The 24,430-nt window shown below is 48.4% G+C and overlaps 1 long non-coding RNA gene across 1 annotated transcript in view; it reads left to right on the plus strand.

The window, feature by feature from the left end:
- Nucleotides 1-8,271: 8,271 nt before the first annotated feature.
- The window catches only part of LOC102152679, a 28,304-nt gene continuing 12,145 nt past the window's right edge, over nucleotides 8,272-24,430 (plus strand). The window contains exon 1 of the long non-coding RNA XR_005378766.1: nucleotides 8,272-8,695. This is a non-coding gene — a long non-coding RNA (uncharacterized LOC102152679). The remainder of the gene's footprint in view (nucleotides 8,696-24,430) is intronic.

Consider the following 24,430-nt stretch of genomic DNA (forward strand, 5'->3'; position numbering starts at 1 on the left):
GCTTTGGCCTTTTTTTTTCTCAGTGTGGATTTTGATTGATAGCTCATATAGGATTGAGAATTAATTTCAGATTTGTATATTGATATATATGTGTGTGTATATGTGCACACACATATGTATAAACAAATTTTAATAGCCAAAGTAAATAGAGGAATCTGTGAGGCAGGGAAAATGTGAATTTAATTTTGAGAATCTAATAGATTCATATGCTGCTAAAGCCATAAAGGTCATCAGAAATTCTTAGTTCAATCTATAGATGAGTAAGGAAGATAGTAAGACTCAAGGCGGCTAAGGAAACTTATTCATGGTCAGGTTGCGCTGGCGGGCCATGAACTTGAATTTGGGACTTCTGACTTCTAATCACCTGTCTATTAAATTACAAGCTTGATATTTATGAACGAGAAGAGACAAAAGTTCAGAAAGTCTAAACATCTAAGCGCAGCGGTGAGCCTGTCCCCAACCTCCCCAGAGGCCAAGCCCCTTGCTTAGGAGCAGCACTGCTTCTTGCAGCAGCACTTCTGCTGGCAGCACTTCTGCTGGCAGCAGCCCTTCCCGCACCCACAGGAGCTGCACCCGCACGAGCTGCACCCGCAGGAGCGGCGGCAGCAGCAGACCACGGGGACACTGCAGCAGCCCCCACAGCAGCCGCAGCAGCAGGGGCAGCAGGACGAGCAGCAGCCCACCCGGTAGCACCTGCAGGTGGTACAGCTGCCCCCGCAGCCCCCGCAGCCTCCACAGCCTCCGCAGCTACTGCAGCCTCCGCAGCCTCCGCAGCCTCCGCAGCCACTGCTGCAGCCACCGCAGCCTCCACAGCCACAGCACCCCATGGTGTCAGTAGAGAGGACTCAGGACAGGTGAGGAGGGCGATCAGGAGAGGTCGAGGGGGGTCTGATGCCGCCTTCTGCTGGGGGACCCCCTTATATACCAACTTCGGCTGGGGCCGGACCCAAGCACTTGAGTAGTTCCTTGTTGTTGTTTATTTCAGTTTCCCCGGGCACATTTTTGCAATTCCTCTGGTTTACTTCCTTAAGAAATTTTGGCCTCCCAAAATAGGCCATTTGAGTTCTGAATTCATGCATTCCAGACATATTTACAATAGGACTGGGAGGGCCTGAAGTATTTTATTTTATTTTATTATTTTATTTTATTTTATTGATTGATTGATTGATTGATTGATTGTATTTATTTATTCCTGAGACACAGAGAGAGAGGCAGAGACACAGGCAGAGGGGGAAGCAGGCTCCAGGCAGGGAGGCCGATGTGGGATTCGATCCCGGGTCTCCAGGATCCGGCCCTGGGCCCAAGGCAGATGCCAAACCACCGAGCCACCCGGGGATCCCCAGAAGTATTTTAGTGTCATCCTTAGTTTCCGCGCCACCAATGCCAGGCTGACTGTGACGTCTTGGCCTGTGAGCACGGATTAGAAGCACGACGGCTGACCTTTCCACGTTTTACTCAGCGTCCTGGGGGATCCAAGAGACGGAACAGAGGAAAGCCTTCCGAGGCCGACGTCCCTGCCGACCGGAGGTGTCAGACCCTTGGCCGTTTCCAAGCCTCCGGTGCCCCCGCCTCAAGGAGAAGCGCCTGTGGGGCCTCCCCATCCTCCGTGCCTCCCGCTGTCCTGGGTGGGAGCTCAGCTTCTCCAAATAAACTGAGATATGATGAGAGTCGCGCCAACTTATTAGTAAAAAGAAGATAGCAGGAAGAAGAGTCTCGGCATTGCGAGGCCCTGGGCCCTGGAGTCGAGCTTGGGCGGGGGCTGGGTCACCTCAAGCTGTGTGCGCCCCAGAACCTGGCCCCGCAGGCTGTGGCCCTGGCCGCTGGGCCTCTGCAGCCCAGGAGTGGGAGCCCTGAGCCTGGTGGCTGGGAAACACGACGGCAGGAAGAGTTGGAGACTGTGCCCGAAATCAGGTCCTCCTTGGCGGATGACACACGTATTACCTTCAAGACACAACAGAGCGAAGTACAAGGAAAGCTTGTTTGTAAGCAGCCGAGTGGGAGCGCGGGGACAAACAAGTCATTTCAGTGCCACGTAATGAGGCCTGTTGGGAAGGCAAGTCCCAGGGACAGGCCCTCCCCTCACACAGGAGGTCTGGGCCCGGTGGGGGGCCCTCCTCGATCATCGCCCCAGTCTTCCATGTGCCGAGAGCACCCCTCTATCAGGGCAGGAGGGTCTCTGGGCCCTGCACGTTAGGGTCCCTGTACCACCAGCACACAAACTAAATCCCCTGAAGCACACGAGGGTCCCTCTGCCACTGAGGGGCCGGAGCTGAGCCTGCGAGAGGCCAGCATCTGCTGGGTGAGATGCCCAACCCGCTCAGGCCCCAGGGAGGTGGGGTGTCCTCAGCCCCTGCCCTGTGTCCCTGCCCCCGAGCTCGCTGCCTCTGTCACGGAGGTGTGAGGGCCAATTGCTTCAGGGTTTGTGTGGCGGAAACACAGGCAAGGGAAACGACAGATTTACTTGGTAAATCTCTCTCAGCACCAATACAGACTATTCTCGTATAATCAAGTCTCCCTTCCGGTCAGCAGGGGCAAGCATCCACTGTCAAACTTCTCCTTGGGCTCTAAATTAGTCATTCCAGGGGGGCTCACGTGTCAGGATGGTGTTTGCAACAGTGGCAGGAAGTCGCTGAGCAATGTTGACAAGATTACCCAATTCATATTCCTCTTAAATTTGCTTACATGTCATTCTAGAATAATGGGCCTGAAAGAGCCTATCCGATGCTTTACTTTGGGCAAGGAATGGACATCGGACACTAGACCTGGGAATACTTTTACCCTCTTCACCTATTTGCCAAAATTTAATTACCTTAAAACATTTTCAGCTTTATTTAATTTTTATTAAAATGTGGATCTTCATTAATTATAAGTTGATCTTTTAATTTTGTAAGTAATCCTGCAGGTTTCCTTTTTTTTCAAGAAAGTTAATTTTTAAATATGTGAAAACTAGTTCAAAATTGTTTTACTTTTACAATCCTATCTTTTGTTCTTTTGATGAAATATATTCCCATTTTGTATAGTTTAAATACTATTGCATTTCATTTTTAATCCTTTAGGCCAGTCCCATTAATAGATCACAAGGTATTTTTTTTTATCACAAGGTATTTTTTAAACCACTGTGATCATAAATACTTAATTTGTTGAATGAAGGTAAGAGAAAATGTTCTGCAATAAAGATATAATAATTTATGAATTATGTGTATCTTTATTTTACTACTCAAACAGCCTGACCCATCAACACAATACCCAGCCATAGTGCAACAGTAATTAAATTCAGCTGACTTGGACATCTTGCCAAAAATCCACAGATTTACACAGATTTTTTTCATTCGGTTGTTATAAAGGTATATTTGACAAGGCAGAAGGATAGAGCATATTTTAACAATCTGCTAGTGTGATTTATCACTTTTTGATGCTGAGACATGCAGTCTGCACACTTTCATTCGTGTTCAAATCTTGGCCCTGCAAATGTTGGGGCTGGGAGTGCGTGCAAACGAAAGTGGAGGGCATCCACCAGCCCAGAGCGATGGTGGAGTGAGGTTGGAATATAGGGGGCCGGGAGGAGCTGGCTGGAGATCAGTTGGGAATGCAGGGGCCACACTCCAGAAAGGCTTGAAAATCACCCTCGACCCTTTGCATTCATCCTGTGGGTGACTGTTAGTCACGGGAGGAGGAAGTCCCAGTGGTCCAGGGAACGGGTGAATTGTTCTTCCCACTGGGCAGGCAGTTATGATGCTCAGAAACATGTCTTCTAGGAGGGAAACCCCAAGACACTATTTATTCCTCTTCGGTCAAAGGATGGGAGGCAGGGCTTGAATAGGTCCATTTCAAGTCTTGCTTTCATATGGAGTTACCCTCTTTTATTTATTTTTTTAAAGATTTTATTCATTTATTCATGTGACACAGAGAGAGAGGCAGAGACATAGGAAGAGGGAGGAGAAGCAGTCTCCATGCCAAGAGCCCAATGCGGGACCCCGGGATCATGCCCTGAGCCAAAGGCAGAGATGCTCAACTGCTGAACTACCCAGGCATCCCTGGAGTTACCTCAGTTAGAAAAATAGGGGCTGGCTGTTGTTTTTCCCAAAAATGTTGTTTTTCCCAAAATCACCTGAGGGTAAAAAACAACAAAAACAAACAAACAAACAAACAAAAAAAAACCCTGAGAAAAAAGACAGCACATTCTTTAAAATGGAATATCTGGTAATAAAATAAAATAAAATAAAATAAAATAAAATAAAATAAAATAAAATAAAATAAAATAAAAATAAAATAAAATAAAATAAAATAAAATAAAATAAAATAAAATAAAATAAAATAAAATAAAATAAAATGGAATATCTGGTCATTCATTCTATTGTTCAGGGGATGCTTTAGTATTAAGTACCTTTGGAGTGAGTGTTGCTGGATGTGAAATTTGGAGGGGTCCACGATGTATTAGGAAAATGCACTGGGGGTGGGAGGCAGCCCCCTTCTAGGTGTTTGGCTTGTGCAGGTTCCTCTAGCATCATGTGATGTCCTCACAAATAGTTTCTTTCTGTCTAATGTTGCCATTGTGTGGTCATTCCCCTGATCCTATATCACATGGAGAACGTTACTCACAGAAAATAAACATTATTAACTTAATGGGATCCCAGGTTTAGTCCACCATCAACATCCATCTTCCTAAAATGTTCAGCTCTGCCCCTAGGCTCAACTTGGAGCGATAAAACAAGAGCTTGCTCTTGCCACCTTCTTACCCAGAGGAAAGAGGAGTGTTGAGGGAGGGGCATGGATTAGGGTGAAGGGGTAATTGGGAACACACCAGTGATTATTTTGAAGTCTTGCATCTCCTCTATGGCAGAGCAATAATAAAAGCCTCCAGGAATGATTTTGAGTAGCAGTTCTAATAGAGTCATTCGTTATGTATCAGCAGTAAGTACTCCTGAGCGAGATGATAGTGGGTGGTCTTGCCCCTGGAGGTAGTTTCTTCCATACAGTTTCTAATCCAGTGACCACCATCGTTTAGACATAAAGTATTTGATCTTGCAGTTTTGTGCACATAGACGCGCGTATGACGATTGTGTAGAGTCATGAAAACTTATCAGTCATTGAAGTGTTGGTTGAAGGACAGCTCATTGGTTAATACCTTCAGCAAATACTTACTGAGAACCTACTGTGTAGGCTCTGGTCTAAGCAAATGGAATAAACCAGTGAAAAAAATCCAACACAGATCCCAGAGCCACGAAGTTTCCACACTCATGGGAAGAAACAAAACATAAATAGAATGCATCAATATCGAGTACATTAGAAAGTGTAAGTGCCATAGGAAAAGAAAGCAAAATAAGAAAAAATTAGAAGTGGGGGGTGATTTTGTACTTTCAAATTAAATCATATCTATACCCTGAGTTTCATGCAGCTTTGTATCTTTTTTTTTTTTTTTTTTAAGAGAGAGAGAGTGTGCATGCGAGCAGGTGGGGCGGGGCAGAGAGGTGAGAGGGGGGAAGACTCTCAAGCAGGCTCCATGCTCGGGAGCCCAGTGAGGGGCTGGGTCTCATGACCCTGAGATCACGACCTGAGTTGGAACCAAGAGTCAGATGTTTAACTGACTGAGCAACCCAGGTGCCCCTCATGCAGCTTTTTAAAAATGAGATAAATACATAGAGCGCACATTGAAAAATCACGAAGACAAATTAAGAGGAAAAAAGCAAGTTACAGGACACTATGAGCTCATTTAGAAAAGTATGTGATGTGGGGGGGGGAGGTGTCCCAAAACAACTGAAAAGACACCAAAACATGCTTCTGCAAGCCTCCCATCTCCCCACCATGCAGACTGCAGCAGACACACTAGATATGTCACTTCGTCCCAGGCGGGGTTTTTCCAAACCCTAATCTCATTGAGAGTGACCCTTTGAGGGTTCGCACCTCCCATGGGGGGCCCTGCTCCAGCCTCCCCACCCCCACCCACTGAGTTGGTAGTCCTCTTCCTCTTCTTCCCACATTCTAAATATTTTGCAGAGAGGGAAGACTTCGGGGTATCTGGTCTACCACACTGCTGGAATGACAGTGATCTGTAGAATTTGTTAGAAAGGTCTATAAAGCTGACACTGAAGTGAAGACCAAGAATTGGATTTGTTCATTCCGTATCTGTTCTTGAAAGGGCTGTATCGACAGCTGGATGCCACATCACGGGGGGGAAGAATTCTTTGCCTCGCAAAATGTTAGGAGAAACCCTCAGGGGGATCCCTGGGTGGCTCAGCGGTTTAGGGTCTGCCTTCAGCCCAGGGCGTGATACTGGAGACCCGGGATCGAGTCCCACATCAGGCCTGCATAGGGCCTGCTTCTCCCTCTGCCTGTGTCCCTGCCTTTCTTTCTCTTTCTCTCTCTCTCTCTCTCTCTCTGTCTCTCATGAATAAATAAATAAAATCTTAAAAAAAAAAAACAAAACTCAGGAAAATGGGCAGAGACCTCCAGCCTGGAGTATGTGGTCAGGAAAAACACGCCAAACACTCCCTGCCATCGCACGTGAGTCCGTCGCTGTTCTAGAAATGAGCACAGAGTTGGAATCATGACCTATGTTTCATTAACTCTAAAACAAAAGAGTTTTATTTATTTTTTTAAAATTTTTATTTATTTATGATAGTCACAGAGAGAGAGAGAGAGAGGCGCAGAGACAGAGGGAGAAGCAGGAGCACCGGAAGCCCGATGTGGGATTCGATCCCGGGTCTCCAGGATCGCGCCCTGGGCCAAAGGCAGGTGCCAAACCGCTGCGCCACCCAGGGATCCCACAAAAGAGTTTTATATGCATGATATTTGGGTTCTTTTTTTTAACCTAACAGTAATTACTTTACTTCTGAAATTAAAAAAAAAATTCCAGTACAATTAATATGCAGTGTTACATAGGTTTGAGGTGTACAGTACAGTGATTCAACAATTCTGTACGGTTCTCAGTGCTCCCACAATATTCCCCCCCCCCACCCGCCTCCCCTCTGGTAACCACCAGTTTGTGCTCTATAGTTAAGAGTCTGTTTCTTGGTTTGTCTCTCTTTTGCTTTGCTTGTTTCTCCTTTGTTTTTAGTTGCATTTTTTAAAGATAAGGTCGTAATCACACTTGTTACCAAATTTTTTGTTGTGACACCTCAGTTCCTATTTATATAGATTGACTTCAAGTTATCTGCCCCTGTGCTAATTACTCCCGGATAATGAAGACGTTGGTATTCCAATTTCAGAGGTGAGATATTGAGACCCACAGAGGTCAAGTTCTTAGCCCACGGTCCCCCAGGGGCTGAGGGGGGAGCTGGGGTTCTGAGCCTGGTGTCCGGTCTCCGTGGCCTCAGGCAGCAGGCTCTGACCACTCAGCTTGAGAAGCCAGGAGGGCCTGGCCTGTACCTGAGGTCCTCCTCAGGCCTACCCTCCTTTTGTCTGCTCCCCCTGCTTGTTTCTCAGCCCTGCCTCTGCTATCTGGGGCCTCGTGAAATATTTGGCCTCAGGAAAGGGGGATCCAGTTTTAGGGTTGCTGTCCTGGCTTCCCCTTTGGGGTAGAAACTCTCTGTAGCTGTCTTAGGCACCACCTGGCAAAGCTCCAGGTGACAGACCATGGCCTGATGGCCTGATCTGAAGGGCCCAGTCCTCCCCTGATCCCAGAGCTCACAGATGAGGGGTGTTGGAGCTCATGTCTCATGTCCTGTTCCCTGATGTCATCGTGATTAGCTTGCCAGCAGGGTGCCTGGGTCAGTGGAGGGTTGAGTCACGGAATCCTCCTGTGACAGCCCCGTTCCCTTTATCATTCCCTGCTCATGGGTCCATTACCTGGGCTGCTGCCACAGTCTTATCACATGTTCAGTAAATAATTTATAAAGACGCAATGACTGGTCATTTCTTATCCTTGTTGACATAACTTGTACTCATGATGACGTTATTAGGTATGTTATTTCCAGATTATCTGTTTCTTTAATGTGCCGGCTGTGTCTCCCTCCCAGGAGCCTAGACTTTCTGAACACGTGGAGGGTAAGCAACACGTGGCATCAGGATCAAGTGCCAATTTTCATGGACCGGGTGTACACATGAGACCAAATAACCAATCGTCACGTGGATCCCATTGCTAGGGACACTCAAACACTATTTTTTTAAATTATTTATTTTAGAGAGAAGAGAGAGCATGAGCAGAGGAAGGGGCAGAGGGAGAAGATGAGAAGCAGACTCCCCGCTGAGTGCTCCATCCCCCCCCCCCGCCCCCGCCGAGACCGTGACCCTGATACCATGACCTCAGCCTAAATCAAGAGCCAGGCGCCTAACTGACTGAGCCTCCCAGGCACCCCTCAAACACTGCCTTAAGCCAGATTTCACCCACCCAAAAATCATTAGCTGTGTGTCTTATCCTTGTAGATTCTCTTTTTTTTTTTTTAATTTTCATTTATTTATATTAGTCACAGAGAGAGAGAGAGAGGCAGAGACACAGGCAGAGGGAGAAGCAGGCTCCATGCACCGGGAGCCTGATGTGGGATTCGATCCCGGGGCCTCCAGGATCACGCCCTGGGCCAAAGGCAGGCGCCAAACCGCTGCGCCACCCAGGGATCCCTCCTTGTAGATTCTCAAGAAAGGAGGTTATTCAACCTTTCTCTGTAGTCAAGGATTTTGTTCTCCATGTAACCTGAACTCTTCTACAGCTTGAAACCGGTCTTCCTCCATCCACAGAAGAGGTGGGAAACATCTGGCAAAGGTAAGAAATCAAAGAGCCCTTCAGGTGTTAACTAAGTTACCAAATTACCTTTTAGCCAGAACATGTTATTCTAAGTTTTACTTATTTATATTTCTTAGTTCTGTTTCTTCAGTCTGATCCTGCCCATTTCTCCTCTTTCCTGTTCGATTCCCTTCTGCTCCTTAAAACTCCCAGTGCTCTCCCAGAGCTTCCAGAATAAATCCAGATTCGTTGGCGTATCTTATGAGGCCCTTCCTGGTTTGGGTGTGGACCACCTCTGGCTCCCCCGCCACCTCCCTCCCCATGCTCACCTGCCCTGGCACCGCCAGACTCTCTCCAACAACCACGTTCCCACCTCAGGACTTTGCGTCCATGGTGTGTATTGGCTGGAACTGAATCAGCAATTGTTTGATTCAGTTACTTGTAGCTTCGTAGCCATAGCCAAGCACCAGAGAATGGGGGTGGGTGGAGTGTGTCCAGAAACCACCGTCGGTGGGCACAACCGCCAGGGCTCTCATCTGGCCGGGCCCACACATTGAGCTGCAGTGAGAGGAAGAAGAGTGGCCCCATCTGGGTGCAGAACACGGTTCCCAGAGGCCAGCACCCGTGTGGATGGGATGGAAAGGACCAACAGACAGAGCAACCCTCCAGGCCTCCTTCTTCCAGAGGCTCTCTGTCCTCATCAAGATCCGCTCTTTCCTGGGATCCTAACAACGCCCTAATGGGACACTCTCTCTCCCGTGACCTTCCTTCTCCTGGCACTTACTAGCACCTGACATATGCTATTTATTTACTTGTCTATGGTCTCTCGTCCTCTGCGGTAACACAGCTGTGGTGATAGCCAACATCTCTCAGCTGTAGACTCTGCCCTGACATCGCAGACCTTGCACTAAGTTAGACCCTACACTTGGAGCTGGACACCCTGACCTCCAGGGATGTAGTTTTGGAATGTCCGTGAGGTCTGGCCCAGAAAGAATTCTCGAGATGTCTTTGGTGCAAAAAAGGTGATTTCATTCAAGCCCAGGGACAGGACCTGTGGGCAGAAAGAGCTGTCCGGGGGGTGGGGCGGGGGAGTGCGGCCTGTGAGGGGTGGCTGACTATATACTTGGGAGTTGGGGGAGGTAAGGAAAAAAGGGAGGTGTCCCAACAGACTCTGATATGCTAAGGAAGACTCAGGATACTGGGGACCAGGCTATTGTCAAGCTAAGGTGGGTCTCCTTCTAGTGAGGCATTAACATTAAGACAGTTGGGAGCTTCCTGGAGGAATGTTACACTCCGCCTGCCTCAGGTATTGGTCAATGGGCTGCAGGTTATAAGGACATTTACATTTTTTAAAATATTTTATTTATTTATTCATGAGACACAAAGAGAGGCAGAGACATAGGCAGAGGGAGAAGCAGGCTCCCCACAGGGAACCTGTTGCGAGGCTCCATCCCAGGACCCCAGGATCACGACCTGAGTCAATGGCAGACGCTCAACCACTGAGCCTCCCAGGGACCCCAAGGACATTTAATTTGATCTGCATTTCCTTCTCCCTTTGTTTCCCACCTCACTATGGATGGGTGGGTGATGTTAGGGCTCCAGGAAGTTGAGTCTACAGGTCTCTCAAGAACCTAACTCCCAGAGACCCACAAGAATGCGTTTTTCTTGTCAATCACTAAGGCGTTTGTGAACTGATGGAGATTCATGTCCAGCAGGACGGTGATCTCTGGAAGTTAACCATTTGTCTTTCCCTTCCCTTAATTTTTAGGGCAGCCAGGAGTGCCTGAGCAATGCGTCAGCTTGTGTATGTCCCCACCTTGCCTTCTGCTCCCTCATCAACAGGGTCGACCCTGCACCCACATGTAGACTCTACAATCACAGCGTAGACCCTGCACTCAGTGTAGACTCTGCACTCAGAGCTGGAGACCCCGTACTCACAGGGGAGACCCTGCTGTACACACAACAGTGCCTGGTACACAGGAGAAGCAGAATAAACATTGTGTCTCTCCCACCCACTCCTTTACGCCCAGCCAAATCTAGAAGGAGAGTTTTCTCTGGATTCTAGAGGCGATAAAAATAGTTATGAGTGACTCTACAAATATGGGGAAAGCACCATGGACCCACTGTGAGAAGGGCGTAGATTTTGAGTCCTTCTGTCTTGGTTCTCAGGAGTCCTTTGAATGGTTGCTCACACGTGAACCTGCTGCAGGTGCTTCCTTTAAGGTTGGCCGGCGTGCATCCCACAGAGAGAGGGGCCTTGTAAAGCTCTGGCTGGCTCGGAGATGAAGAACCTGGCTCTGGAGTCAGGTGGCCCCATTTGAAGCTTGGTGCTGCATTTCTTGTTTATGGGGCTTGCCCTGACCTCAGCCCCTCTGTCTGATGCCTCCTCCCAAGGCACATAACCCAGTGCTCGGAGAGCGTGACCTAGCACTACTTGCTGCTATGTCTCCCTATCTAACGCAGGGGTGAGCAAACGACAGCTCATGGTCAAGTCTGTTGTTGGCCTGGTTTTGTACCATCCCCAAGCTCAAAATGGTTTTTCCACTGTGAAATGTAAAAATAAGAAGGAAAAACTTAAAAAAAAAAAAGAAATTCTTTTTTTTTTAAATTTATTTATGATAGTCACACAGAGAGAGAGAAAGAGAGGCAGAGACACAGGCAGAGGGAGAAGCAGGCTCCATGCACCGGGAGCCCGACGTGGGATTCGATCCCGGGTCTCCAGGATCACGCTCTGGGCCAAAGGCAGGAGCCAAACCGCTGTGCCACCCAGGGATGCCCCCCAAAAAGAAATTCTTGATCATACTTGGCTTCCATCAATTGTGTTTAATTTTGACATATTTATTCATTTAAGAGAGAGAGAGAGGGAGGAGGGACAAAGGGAGAGGGGGAGAGAATCTCAGGCAGACTCTGCCCTGAACGTGGAACCTGACTCCAGGTTTGATCTCACGACCTGATGATCATGACCTGGGCTGAAACCAAGAATCAGAATCTCAGCTGACCAAGACACCCAGGTGTCCCTAATTTTAATGTATTAAAATTTTAAAAGAAAAAAAAATATATGTGGCAGGGACAGTAGGTGGCCAGGAAACCTGGGCTGATCTAGCGCCTGACCCTTTACGGGAGAAGTTGGTGACCCTGTTCAAAGGCATGACTTCCTTTTGACTTCTTTTACTTCATTGATTAGAATGAAACTTTTTTTTTTCTTTATTAAGAAAATATTATTATTCTGGGAAAATTTCCAAAAACTGATAAAAACAAGGGTACGCAGGCCGGTGGGGAAGCCGCAGCCCTGGATGTACCGATGCCCCGACTGGGCCTCACGGTAGAGGTGTGGACTCTGCTCGTCTCTACCCTGTCCGAGGATTACTCCCACCCCCCGGGGGACTGGGGAGACATAGATTAGCTCCCAGTGGGCCTTAGTGGCACCTCTTTGGAAACATCACGTGGATTACCAGCTAACAGTGTTGATCTTGGGGAATTTCCGAGGTAATGCTTCTGGCTTTTCTACTCAGCCCCGGGCCAGCTTATTCTGAGAAAAGAGGACCGGAAGGAGGCCACCTGCCTGTCCCCCACACCCCCGGCGCTGCACCTGCAGCAGCCCCTGCAGCAGACCCTGCGTCCTCCTGGAATGTGAGCGGTGGGGGTGCGGGTGCGGTGGCCGTCCCCCACGCCAGGTTCTATCTGCATCCTGTCTGCCCCCCAGACGGTTCTCTTGCCATATGTGTCCTTGTTTCAAAGAGAAATTTGTCATGAACTCATGCTCAATGGGAGTGGAGTTATCCAAGGAGCAGCGTTTTACGTAGCCAGGTACATCTGTTCAGGGCGTCCTGGGTAAGCACCAGGTGTTAGTGTCAATGCTAACTCTGTTCTTCCCGAAGGCTTTTCCAGTCACCCCATTTGGGCCCACAGCACCCTCTCAGTGCCCACCGTTGCTCGTGTTTCTGGGATCGCCCAGAGAAATCCAGCTGTTGCTGTTACCTCCTACCACCGTATTTGGCAGAATGTTCTATCTCCCCCATGAACGTTGACAGGCAGATTCCTTAAGGTGTCCAACAGGCACGAGGTCCTTTGATCTCATGGGTTCCACTTCCTTGGAGGCAGTGGTAGTTACGAAGAGCTAATGACATATTCTGGTTACAATGGTGAGGGGTGCTGTGAAGGAGAGGCAGACAGCAGAGGGATCTTACCTTGTAGCTCGTGGGTCAGGAAGGGGTCCCTGGAGAAAACAGTGAGGGGCTGATGTCTGACCAGGAGCTGGCCACGAATGTGAGGGGAACAAGATCATTCCAGGGGAAGCCAGAACAGGGTTGGAGAGCCTGAGGCAGGAAGGTTCTAGACTTTGAGGAACTGAAAGAAAGCTAGAGCATGTGGGTTGTGGCCGAAGGAAGGGGGGATGACTTGCATTGGGGAGAACACTTCAGGACCCGTGGAATTCTGGACTCTCTCCTGAGAGCAGGGGACACGCTCTCCGCAGGGCAGGGGGAGCCCACTGGCCGCAGGGTGGAGAACGGCTTGGAAAAGGATGAAGATGGAGATGGGGAGACAATGAGGGAGCTGTTGTGACAGGCAGGGAGCCGGGAGGACCACTGGATGTGGGTGTGGCAATGGCCCATGGGAAAGAGTCAATGGGCTGTTCATTAGTCCCTTAGAAAGGACTTAGAAGTTGTTGAGGGAGGGGTCAGATCAGGAATCGCTCCAGGTTCTGAGTGACCTGGTGTGTGTGTGGTGGTGGGGGGGGGGGGGTTGCTGCTGGGTTGTTTGGGGTGAACACAAGATTGGGGGTCACCCATGAAGGACTGGAACTACCTGTGAAAAGATCATGGAGATGCCAAGTAGACTATGGGAAGGACGTGGCTGAGATAGTGGGGAGCCCTACAGGAGTCCCGGAAGGAGAGAATGCCAGGAAGGGTGCCAAGGAAAGAGAATGTTCCTGGAGACAGTGGGCAATTCAGAGAAGGCAGATCCTGCAAGGAGCTCGAGGATCAGGAGGCCGGACGTGGTGCCCTGGATTCCGCAACATGGCACCTGGAGCGAACCTTCTGGATGGTGCAATGGGCTTGATTAGAACAGGCTGAAGGAGCAGCTGGAGGGATGGCAGTTGAGTTTAGACTCCTCTTTGATTCTCCACCCAAGAAGAGACCCCTCTCCCGCCTCAGGAAAAGGAAAATGTCACCAGGAATCACTTTGAAATGCTGATCAGCCTATCCAGCTGGGCATCCTACACCTTAAAAACTGGCCGGGGTGGGTGGGTGGGGGTAGTGGGGGTGGTGGTGGTGGTGACTGAGCTGTTGTTATGTTTTTAATCTCACCTCTTTTACTGGAGAAAACTGTGACCCCGAGGGCCCTGCCCTTTACCCTTAGCTTCAGTTTACCTTAAAGAGAAATCAGACAAAAAAAAAAAAAAAAATGTACCAGAAGAATTTAGCCCAGAGCGAGTCCTGGTCCTCCTATCCCAGTTACAGAGATGGGATCGGTGGTGCCGACTGGAGGCCCTGGAGGCGAAGATGGGATTTACAAGGCTGCCGGGGCCAGTGTCCTTTGGGATAAGAAATACAGAGAGAAAGAGAGCGAGAGAGGCCTCTTGTCACAGAGATAACAAAGACAGACATAGGAAGTGTGCTTAAAGGGTTATCATATCAACCCACCATCTCCCTTATCGGCTGGTCTCTAACCCGGTCTGCGGGTTTGCAGGTGGAGCTTTGTTCCTCGAGGTAAGGGATTATGCACCATTAAAAACAGGGTGCACCTCAGAGCACAAAGGTGGGAGAGGCATAAATGGGGGTAAGGAAGAGGGACAGTACTGATGGAATGGGAACTCCAAAGGGGACATAGGAAAGCCAAGCCTGACTGACTTTCTTGAATTTGCTAATGACCAAAATGGGGTTTTAAAGGCATAGTCGGAGCACTCATGCTCTTTGGTCAATGGAGCTGCTCCAAAAAGGATGCTCAGGTTGTGCACGGCGCACCTCCAGAGGTGTCGTTTATATAGCGCCCAGGGCCTCCTGCAGAGGTCCTATTACAGTTTTCTACAATTTTTGCACCTGTATGAGGTGTACCTGCAAAAAAGCACGCTCCTTCAGTGCAAAGTGTGTCTTTATCTGTTGCATGTAACCCAGAACAACACTTGCTTGAGTGTTCAGAAGATGATTCTTATAATGTTGATGGTGAAAGAGTCTTTGTTCTAGAACAAATAGAACAAACAGAACAAATAGAACAGAGGTTTCTGCCCACCAGTCTCATCCAGGTCATGCTTGGGCCAGGGAATATGAGGATCTTAGATCCAGGTGCTTGTCAGGCTGTGCCAGAAACCCGAGTTGCACCTGCTTAATGGGATGGAGAGGAGGGGATGTGTCAGGGTTAGAGACCCACGGTCTTTCTCCCTCCATGGGATGGCCTTTGAACAAGACAAGCCATCTTATGCTGAGATTGAGAGTGCAACCCAACACATGGGTTTATTTCTGCATGTGTGTGTGTGTGTGTGCGTGTGTGCGTGTGTATGAACAACCCAAAAAAAGGATATGAAAGGTAAGTCAAAAGGCGGTGCCTTGAACATGAAAAAACTGCTGGTACATCCTCATGTTTCTACTTCATAGTCTGAGTTTCAGTTTATGTAAAATGCCCAAACTTCATTACGAAGTAGAATGTTCTATTTATGAGCTCTTGAATTTGGATTCTGGCAAGGCTGCTTTGATTTGATTTTTTTTTTTAACTTGCAAAGCTCTGGGTTGAGTAGTTAGTACCATCCTCACAACATTCTGGACTATTCTGGGCAAGCTAACGTGTTTGTTCTCCCTCCCCACGAATGCTGGGATCCTTGTGCCTGAGAGCTGCAGAAGACTGCATTTTGCCGGGCTCGAGCAGATGTTGAAAATGGTGTTGTCAAATGTGTGGTAGACACAAGAGGGCGGTGTGTGCTCAAACGTCAGCCTGGGCCAGGGGGAAAGGACTCAACCTCCTCCTGGAATTTTTGGCTTATCTCCCAGAGCTAAAAGGGATTAATAAAATATGTTTGGAGTGGGGGGTAGGGGGGCAAGACTGGCCCTGAAGCCTAATCAAAGAGGCTGGATGTAAAGTCAGACTCTATAGGCAGCCTATTAGGAGCTCAAGAATTCTTGTCCTTGGGTTCAGGACAGTCCGGGGCCACAATTCAGTCTAAGGATGACTCTGATCAAGACTTGTCCTCTGGTGGGACGTTCAGAAAAGACAGACTTCACGACTGCAGAGCATCAGCAGCTGTGTTGATCACTGATCACAAACACTTTATTCTGGGGAAGCCCCTCAGTCATTCGAGGAAAATGTACCGTGAGTTTGCTCCATGCCAGACGGGAGTCTAGGGGCTCGGATGCGGCCCTGCGTCAGGAGGCCCAAGTGCCTGCCCTCCCGAAGCTTACTTTCTAACGGGAGGGCAGGACGAATGAACAAGCACAAAAACCAACAAGCTCGGGCACGTATTTCCACCTATTAGCTTCTTTTCTCCCTGAGCCAGGCCCCGCCAGCGCTATCCTACATTATCTATTCTTACTCTGAGAGAGAATGCAAGTCACACATTTGACTCTCCGATCATGGCTGCAGGCCACGTTTTTAGAGATGCCATCTGGTTCCAGTGGCTCTGACTGCCTAGTGGAAAGTGGTGATTGCAACAACCTTCTACCAAGTGAAAGGGGATGTGGGAAATGTGTGTGGTCTTGGCCCTAGAGATGATTTGTCTCTTGGCCTGCTTGCACTTCACTGATTTGGGGGTTTTAGTCAACAAAGCGAACAAGGCGTGCCTCTCTTGGTGGAACCTTCCCTAATCTCTTTAGCCAGAAGCCAACTCAAGCCATCTGACGTGGCACTTTGGTGGGAGACGGTGGCTACTACCTCAGATCCCTGCCCGGAGCGCCACGTTTTAGCTCAGGGCCAGCCTTTTCAGTCTTCCAGAGGCTTCTGTGCCATCAGCTATTTTAGAAATCAGGATCTGAGGAAATAAGGAACAGAAGGGCTGTATCTGTTACATAAACTATTGCCCAGCTCCCCCCCCCACAGACACACCACGTATCCCCCCATAGGTGACAACACTCTTGAACCCTCCCCAGAAGAGACTCTTGGTTTTGTTGTTGTTGTTGTTTTCACTCCTACAGTGAACGACAAACTCCGCATCCAGCCTCTTTGAATCGGAGCAGCGTGTTCAAGTTTGGGGCCTACCGTTGGTAGCGTGCGGTTCGCCTTCCAAAGAAGCTCAAAGGGCAGCACAGAAAGAGCTTTCGGGCCATGACCTAATACTTCTGTCAAAGAGCCTGATGGAAACACACTCCTCCCTCCATCCGCCCCCGTGTGTCAAATGGGCTGTTTGGCCGCTAATCCTTTCCTATCATTCCGGTTGTGTTGCACCGTCTCGCAGTTTCCTGGCACAGAGGCGTTCGCGGGTCACTGCCGGGGCACGGGAGCCACCGTGCGGAGAACACGGCCCCCGGCGGCCACAGGTGCCCGGCCCCGCGTGGGACTTGGGACTTCTGCGTCGGCCCGGAGGACAGAAAAAGGCCCCTCAGTTAGTTGAACGAGGCTGGGCGGTGGATGCAGTGACTAGAAAGCGCATTGATCAGTTGAATAAACTGACAATAAGAAGGGAGGATATGACCCTAAACACATCTCACTTCTTGTTCTGTCTCAGTTCTGGTGAAAAGTCCAGATCCTGTCAGACGCACATGTCTTCATCTGTCAGCACCGTGGCTCTTGCCAGGATTCTTCATTCTAGCCGTCAGGCATAATGTTCAGACCTCCTCTTGCCTGTCAGAAAGAGTTCAATTCATCATTTTCCTCAGGCCTTGAGAGAATTTCTTACTTGAGAGGGCGAGTGTCAGAGGGAGTGACCTCATGGCAAAAATTAGATAAGCATTACAGCTCTTTCTTCGTATGTAATAAGAAAATTACTTAATATATAATTTAAAAATTACTTAATTTTGAGTAGGTAATGAGTCCACATGGTACAAAAGGCAGAAAGTTCAAAGGTGAGGACAGAGGAGAAACCTCCACATGCCCCCCCCCACTTCCCAGACGCTTGGTTCCACCCTACAGAGACAGCCGTGGGGACTAGGTCTGGCGTCTTCCTGAACAAAGTCTCTGTATAAATTAGCAAAGATATTCATTTGTCTTTCGAGAACAGCTTTTCCTAATTTCTCAATTCGGATGAATTCTGACAGCCATATATTAAACATACGTCCAAGTATACTGAATGCACTGAAATGGTTGTCCAATTAAAGCTTCGATGCTAGACTACATCATTTTTTTTTTTTTAGATTTTATTTATTTATTCACAAGAGACACACACACACACACAGAGGCAGAGACACAGGCAGAGGGAGAAGCAGGCTCCATGCAGGGAGCCCGATGTGGGACTCGATCCCGGGACCCAAGGATCATGCCCTGGGCCGAAGGCAGATGCTCAACCGCTGAGCCACCCGGGCGTCCCTTGTTTGGTTTTTGTTACATTGCTCTAATGGAGATGTGACTGAACTTGTAAATCAGTCTGGAAACATCTTAGGGACTCTGGAAACATCTAAGGCGTGTTCTTGTGCCTTAATATCCAGTTCATCCTTCCTTCCTTAGGGTTATTAGTCATTTCCCCTTGAAATGGAGAGAAGAGCTTCACACTTTGAAAATGAAGGAATGGAGTTCTTAAGATGAGATCTTTTGTTACTAAAATCAGGAAAAAGCCAGTTGGAATCCAAATGGCCACACTCTGAGAGGGGACACTTGGTCACTGGGAGCATATTGGGTGGCAGGGAATTGGCTGGGTCTGACAGGACACACCTGTGATGCTCCCAAAGCTTAGAGTTGAATGGAGCCACAGCAGCTGGTCAAGTGGACGATCCCACGTTAACAGGCCAGGCCCAGCCAGACCAACCAGACCTGGCTCTGTCCAGGTTTTAGTCGAGGGCACAAGAAATCAGTTGCTTATCTCTTTTTCTATGCTCTGCTCCACATCATACAACCCCCAAGGGAAAGCTCTCCAGGTCCAAGAGGGGGTCAACTTCATCTTTTTCTTCTAGAGCATCTGGAAGAGTGCCCTGTACAAAGTAGACCCCCATAAATGCTGGCTGAGAGGAGAAAATGGGAACAACCACACTTTTTAAAAAATTATTTATTTATTTATTCATGAGAGAGGCAGAGACACAGGCAGAAGGAGAAGCAGGCTCCATGCAGGGAGCCCGACATGGGACTCGATCCCAGAACCGCCGGGTCATGATCTGAGCCAAAGACAGGTGCTCAACCACTGAGCCACCCAGGTGTCCCACAACCACACTTCTTCTGTAGTCTATACCCTTATTTTATTGATGTATCATTTTTGAATTAAAGTTCATCACTTTGATCTGAACTCCAAGGTACCTGGACACTCAATTGTTTCTATTTGATACTTTCAGATGTGTGAGAGAAGTGTCTGACTTCCTTGCTAAGGAATTTGCCTCAGGAATTAGATGCATACCAACTTTCAAATTCCCCTCCTCAGCACTTTGGGAGGGGTGGTTCCTGCGTATGCTCCCCAGCTGTGGCTACGTTGGAGCTTGGAATGCATTTGCGACTTGGTGACCCATCAAATGCTTCTAAAAATTCTCAGCTTCTTGAATCTTAATGTATTGATACCCTCTCTAATCTCTCAACTGCTCCTGTAGTTCAACCGTTTATCTCGCTGAAATGTTCTCTTTACAGGTTGACAGTTCTTGGTACCCCCGGCAGCCAAATTTCCCTTTCACGTAGTCAGGACCCACCTCCTCATTGCTCCAAACCATATGACTGGAGAGGGATTCTGGAGATGAGGTGGGGGTGGGGGAAGTCCTTTATTTTTCTTTAAGATTTTTATGTATTTACTCATGAGAGACACACAGAGAGAGGCAGAGACATAGGCAGAGGGAGAAACAGACTCCCTGTGAGGAACCTGATGTGGGGCCTTACTCCAGGACCCCGGGATAATGACCTGAGCTGAAGGCAGACGCTCAACGCTGTGCCACCCAGGCGCCCCTTATTTGGGTTTATTCATGCTACCAAACAGATCTGAGTTCTTCGTGAGAGTCACGGTTCTTTGCTCCTCATTCTCTCACTTCGACCAGATAAGGTCTCCCGGGGAGAAATTTCTGAGTCTTTCAAATTTTATTCAGGTCCAACATGTCAGGTCAGTAACTCAACCAAGCCACCCTTGCTCTTCTGGGAGTAGACACCATGTGAAGAGACAGGCAACCACACCCGGGTCTAGCCGAACTAGCCACCTTGCCTCTCCTTAGATCCTGGGGGCCCCAGGAACCCTTGAGGCAGTCTTAAGGCTCTTATGCTTTGAGTTATTTCATTCAGGCTGTGTTTTTGGCTCATTTGGTTTCTGTTCACAGGCGACCAAAGGCAAAATACAAAATAAGCCTGCCAACTCCTACCTCAGGCCCAACTGAAAGAGACCTGGGATTCCTTGCACTGTTATGTTTCCCTAGATTCCCCAAGGAGAAGAAGTTCCATTGCACAGAAGCATTTCCCTGTGCATAATCTAGTTTGCATACCACCTGTTACGGAGTTTAGAAACCAAGCCCAAGACTTTGACATTTGAGCCCCAGCTGAGTGGAATGATCTGTGCCTGTAAGAGCCCAGAGCCCCCTGAACCCCACCTCCTACTTCTGTTGGCACTGCTGTCACCTGGACAGAAATGAGTATGGGTGAGGCATCCTCCCAGTGACCAGGTGGAATGGGAGTTCTTCCTGCAGGGGAGCAAATGGGTGAAAAATGGACATTTGTGGGTCCCTGTTTCATTCAGGTGTCTACTTCTTATCTACTTCCATTCAGCTCACCAGGAAGGCTTTCTCTGATCCCCACAGCTCAGATGCTCCTCTCCTGCCCCCTCACCATCAATCTCTATACCCTCGCCTGGCTTTGTCTTTACTACCTGTCTCTCCAACCAGGATGTGAACCCCCAAGCGTAGGATTGGGCTGACTCACTTACCACTATATCCCCAAAGCCTGAAATAGTACCTGTTCCACTTGTGAGCACATAAAAAATACCTGTTAAACAAATAAGGAAACTTTACTAATGCCAGCACTGTGTCAGGCCCTGTCCAGACCCCGTACATTTAACACAAGTGTGAGCATCATCATTTTACAGGTGAGGAAACTGAGGAGGAATGAAGTTAAGCAAGTTACTCAGGGTCACACAGTTAGGAAGGAGTGGACTTGGAACCTGAACCAGGAGGGGCCTCTGGGTGGCTCAGTGGTTGAGCGTCTGCCTTTGGCTCAGGTCATGATCCTGGGGTCCTGGGATCGAGTCCCACATCAGGCTCCTTACAGGGGAGCCTGCTTCTCCTTCTGCCTATGTCTCTTCCTCACTCTGTGTATCTCTCATGAATAAATAAATACAATCTTAAAAAAAAAAAAAAGATGAACCTAGATTGTCTGCCTCCGGGGTTCTATCCCTCCTTTTATGCACAAAACTGAAGAAATACATAGAGTCCAGCATGTTCATTCTCCCAGTGGCCTCCATTTCCCCACACAAGTAGAATTGAGGGATATAGAAGGAATGGAAATACACAGGGAAAACCTTCCTGAGGGTCAAAACTTAAACTAAGCAAGCAGAGCCTAACATAAAAATATTCTGAACCGAAATCAAATAATTCTCAGTATCTCAGAGAACTTAATTATTTTACTTAAAGCTCTTTAATCGTCCCATGTGCATTGATTGAGCCCCAGAGTGTGCCAGGCCTCCGTGCTAAGAGAATAAAAGACAGGATCCTCGCTTCTCTTGGGTTCACTGTCCTCCAAAGTGGACAGACATCAGTCAATCATGTACATTTGTGATTATAAACTGTGAAGAATGAAGAAATACATGGTGTGCGCGGGGAACAGGTAAAAGACAGTGGGGCAGGAAGTTAGGTCAGGGATGATGAGCCCTGGAAACAGTTTTAGGACAGAACTAAATTTACCCTGGAGATTATAGTAGTTAAGAGCAAACAGTAAATAGCCAGGATGCACCACACAAAATCACAGAAACACTGACAAGAGGAAATCTGGGGGAGGGAGTTAGATGTATGGGCTGGAGCTGTATATTTGGAAGTCCTCAGCTTCTAGAGGGTAGCTGACATTAAGTGTTGCTGAGATCAGCTTGGAAGAGATTATACTGCAAGAGGGGAGGAGAACCCCTCCTAGAACCATTTAGTGGTTGGGAAGAGGAGGTGCCAGCAAAGAATCAGGGAAGGGTGGGGGCAGTAGAATAGGATATCCAAGAAGTGGATTCCTTCACTAGAATCCAGGGGAGAGAGGCTCTCTAGGAGGTCACCTTGGTGGAGCTGACTCTGTGAGGGGCAAGAGAGACCACTGATGACCCTAGGGGGAGGCCTTTTAGGTGGAAGCTTGTGAGGGAGGCTACGGTGGGAGGGGGCCGAGGGAGGGGACAGTAGAGACCAGCTGTCTGCGAAGCTGGGTCCACAGGCCACATGCGGCCACAGGCCTGGTTTTGCAAAATTTCACCGGAACACAGCCAGACTACTCATTTACAAGGTGTCATGGGCTGAATTGTGTCCCCTACCGCACCAAATCCATACGTTGAAGTCCTAACCCCCAGTACCTGAGTATATGACTACATTTGGAGATGGGGGCCTTTAAGGAGGTGATTAAGTGAGAATGAACCGAGTAGGGTGGGTCCTAATCCAATAGGATATGATGTCCTTAGAGAAAGACGAGATTAGGACACAGATAACTCGGTCAGAGATGAATCACCCTGTGAAGACACAGCAAGAAGACAGCCATCTCCAAGCCAGACAGGGAGGCCTCGGAAGAAACCAACCCTGCCCACACCTCGATCTTGGACTTCTAGCTGTCAGAAAATTAATTTCTGGTGCTTAAGCACAGCCAGGCCGTGGTGCTTGGTGATGGCAGCCCTGTAGATGAGTACACTGTGTTCAGCTGGGTTTGTGCTACAATAGTTGCTAACAATTGGGAAATTGTGACGGGGACACTATGGGGAGCAAAGCGGAAGATATTTGCGAGCTGCCCCTTTATAAAAATTGTTTGCTGACCCCTGTTGCAGACAATAGCTTCAAGGTCACATAGCTGGTACATTCCAGAGCCGAGGTTTGAACCCAGCTTGGCCCCCGTGAAGCCCGTGCCCTGCCTCCTGGAGCTGCTGCCTCTTCCCAGCTGGGAGGAAAGTCGCTGAAAGAATGAAGTCAGCGTGGTTCTTTTCTTTTCCTCGGGTTCGTGCTCTGTCCTGTGGGCAGCTGTTGTGGGGAAATGCTGAGTCATAAATAATTCTTACATTAATGCCAAGGCAGCCGGAAGGGAAATGTCAGTAGGAAATGGTATTTCAAATAAGTGCAAATTTCATAATTCAGCCAATTTTTTTAGACTATTTCTCGCAGCAGTCTTCCCTTAATTTGAGTTATGGTGAAATGTTAATGTGGAAAAAAACATACCTTCATTTGGACGTTTGGCCCAGATATACACGTGATATAAAAATGAAGACATTCCCCTGCCATTTGAAATGGGCCAAATGGACAAGAGCAAAGAGAGGAACAATCGGTCCTATTGACAAAGCCTTGATCTTGGATCTTTAAATCACCCCATACAATTACAGTACTGTGACGTTCTCTACTGGGGCTTGTACTTGAGAGGCTCCAGGAAGCTTCGATCCCTGCTAAACGGAATGGCTCATGAGTGGAATAATCTCCTTTTAGGAATATATCACACAAGTCTGCCCTCACCATCAGCTTCATTCCCATGAAGGCCCTTTCTGGGTGGTGTTCAGAGAAGCAAGGGGTGGACCTGCCAGCCCCCACAGGGCCAGCCGGGTGGGTTAAAGGGAGAGACCAGTCAGGTGAAGGAAGCTGCCCCTCCCCTGCCAGCACATTGTAGCCATGAGGAAACACAGGCCAGCTGTTCCCAGATCTGCTTTTTCACCAGAAGCCGGAAATCCAGATTTGATCTGAAATTTCTCAATTTCTAAATCTTGGCAATGAACTAGAATTAAAAAACGAAAACCCAAAAAAAACCAAAAGAAACACCTATGCCAGATATTTATTTTGTCCGTGGACAGGATCCAACCTGGGCCCCCGGGTTATGAGTCCTGCCAGGGTCAGCCCGTATGGCAAAATCGAAGGTCAAAGTGGGCCTGAAGTCACATGTGTTCATCTTCACGAATTTCAAAACCTTGCTTCAACGAGGGCCTGCACGTGCATATTGTTGTGGCTGTATCTGACCCACCCAGTCCCGTGACCGACCAGTTTCTCTCTTCCCTGTCTTTCAGGGTACTGAGGTTGGTGGGGATCTCTAAGCCACTGCTGTTGGAAATCTCAGCTTCTGAACTGTGTGTTCCCAAGCAAGGAGTCAGGCTGAGTGAGGCCAGCAGGAAGGATGGGACTAGCTTCTTCTGTCACCCTGACAATGTTTTCTAAACCTGGAGTGAGGCTTCCTGACTCAGTCTCTGCCGCTTTTTACATGGGAGTTGCCAAGGAACAGAAGAAGGGATACTAAAAATATAAGCTTTGTCATCCTTCTCTTCTTTTTTCTTCAAACCTTTTCTCCATGAAACGCTTCTACCCAACTCCCGAATCTCCATTTGTTTTTCTTCTTTGTTGGTTATTCATTCACTCAGTAAATATTTATTAAGCAAATGATGTGTTCCAGGCATTGGGTTAGGTGCTGAGGAAGCCCAGAGAAATCAGACTCAGTCCCTGCCATTGGAAGGCTTATGGCGACCTAGGGAGGGTGCCTGGGTGGCTCAGTTGGTTCAATGTCTGCCTAGGCTCAGGTCATGATCCCAGGGTCCCAGGA

The sequence above is a fragment of the Canis lupus genome, chromosome 25 (assembly GCF_011100685.1).
Source record: "Canis lupus familiaris isolate Mischka breed German Shepherd chromosome 25, alternate assembly UU_Cfam_GSD_1.0, whole genome shotgun sequence".
Taxonomy (NCBI): domain Eukaryota; kingdom Metazoa; phylum Chordata; class Mammalia; order Carnivora; family Canidae; genus Canis; species Canis lupus.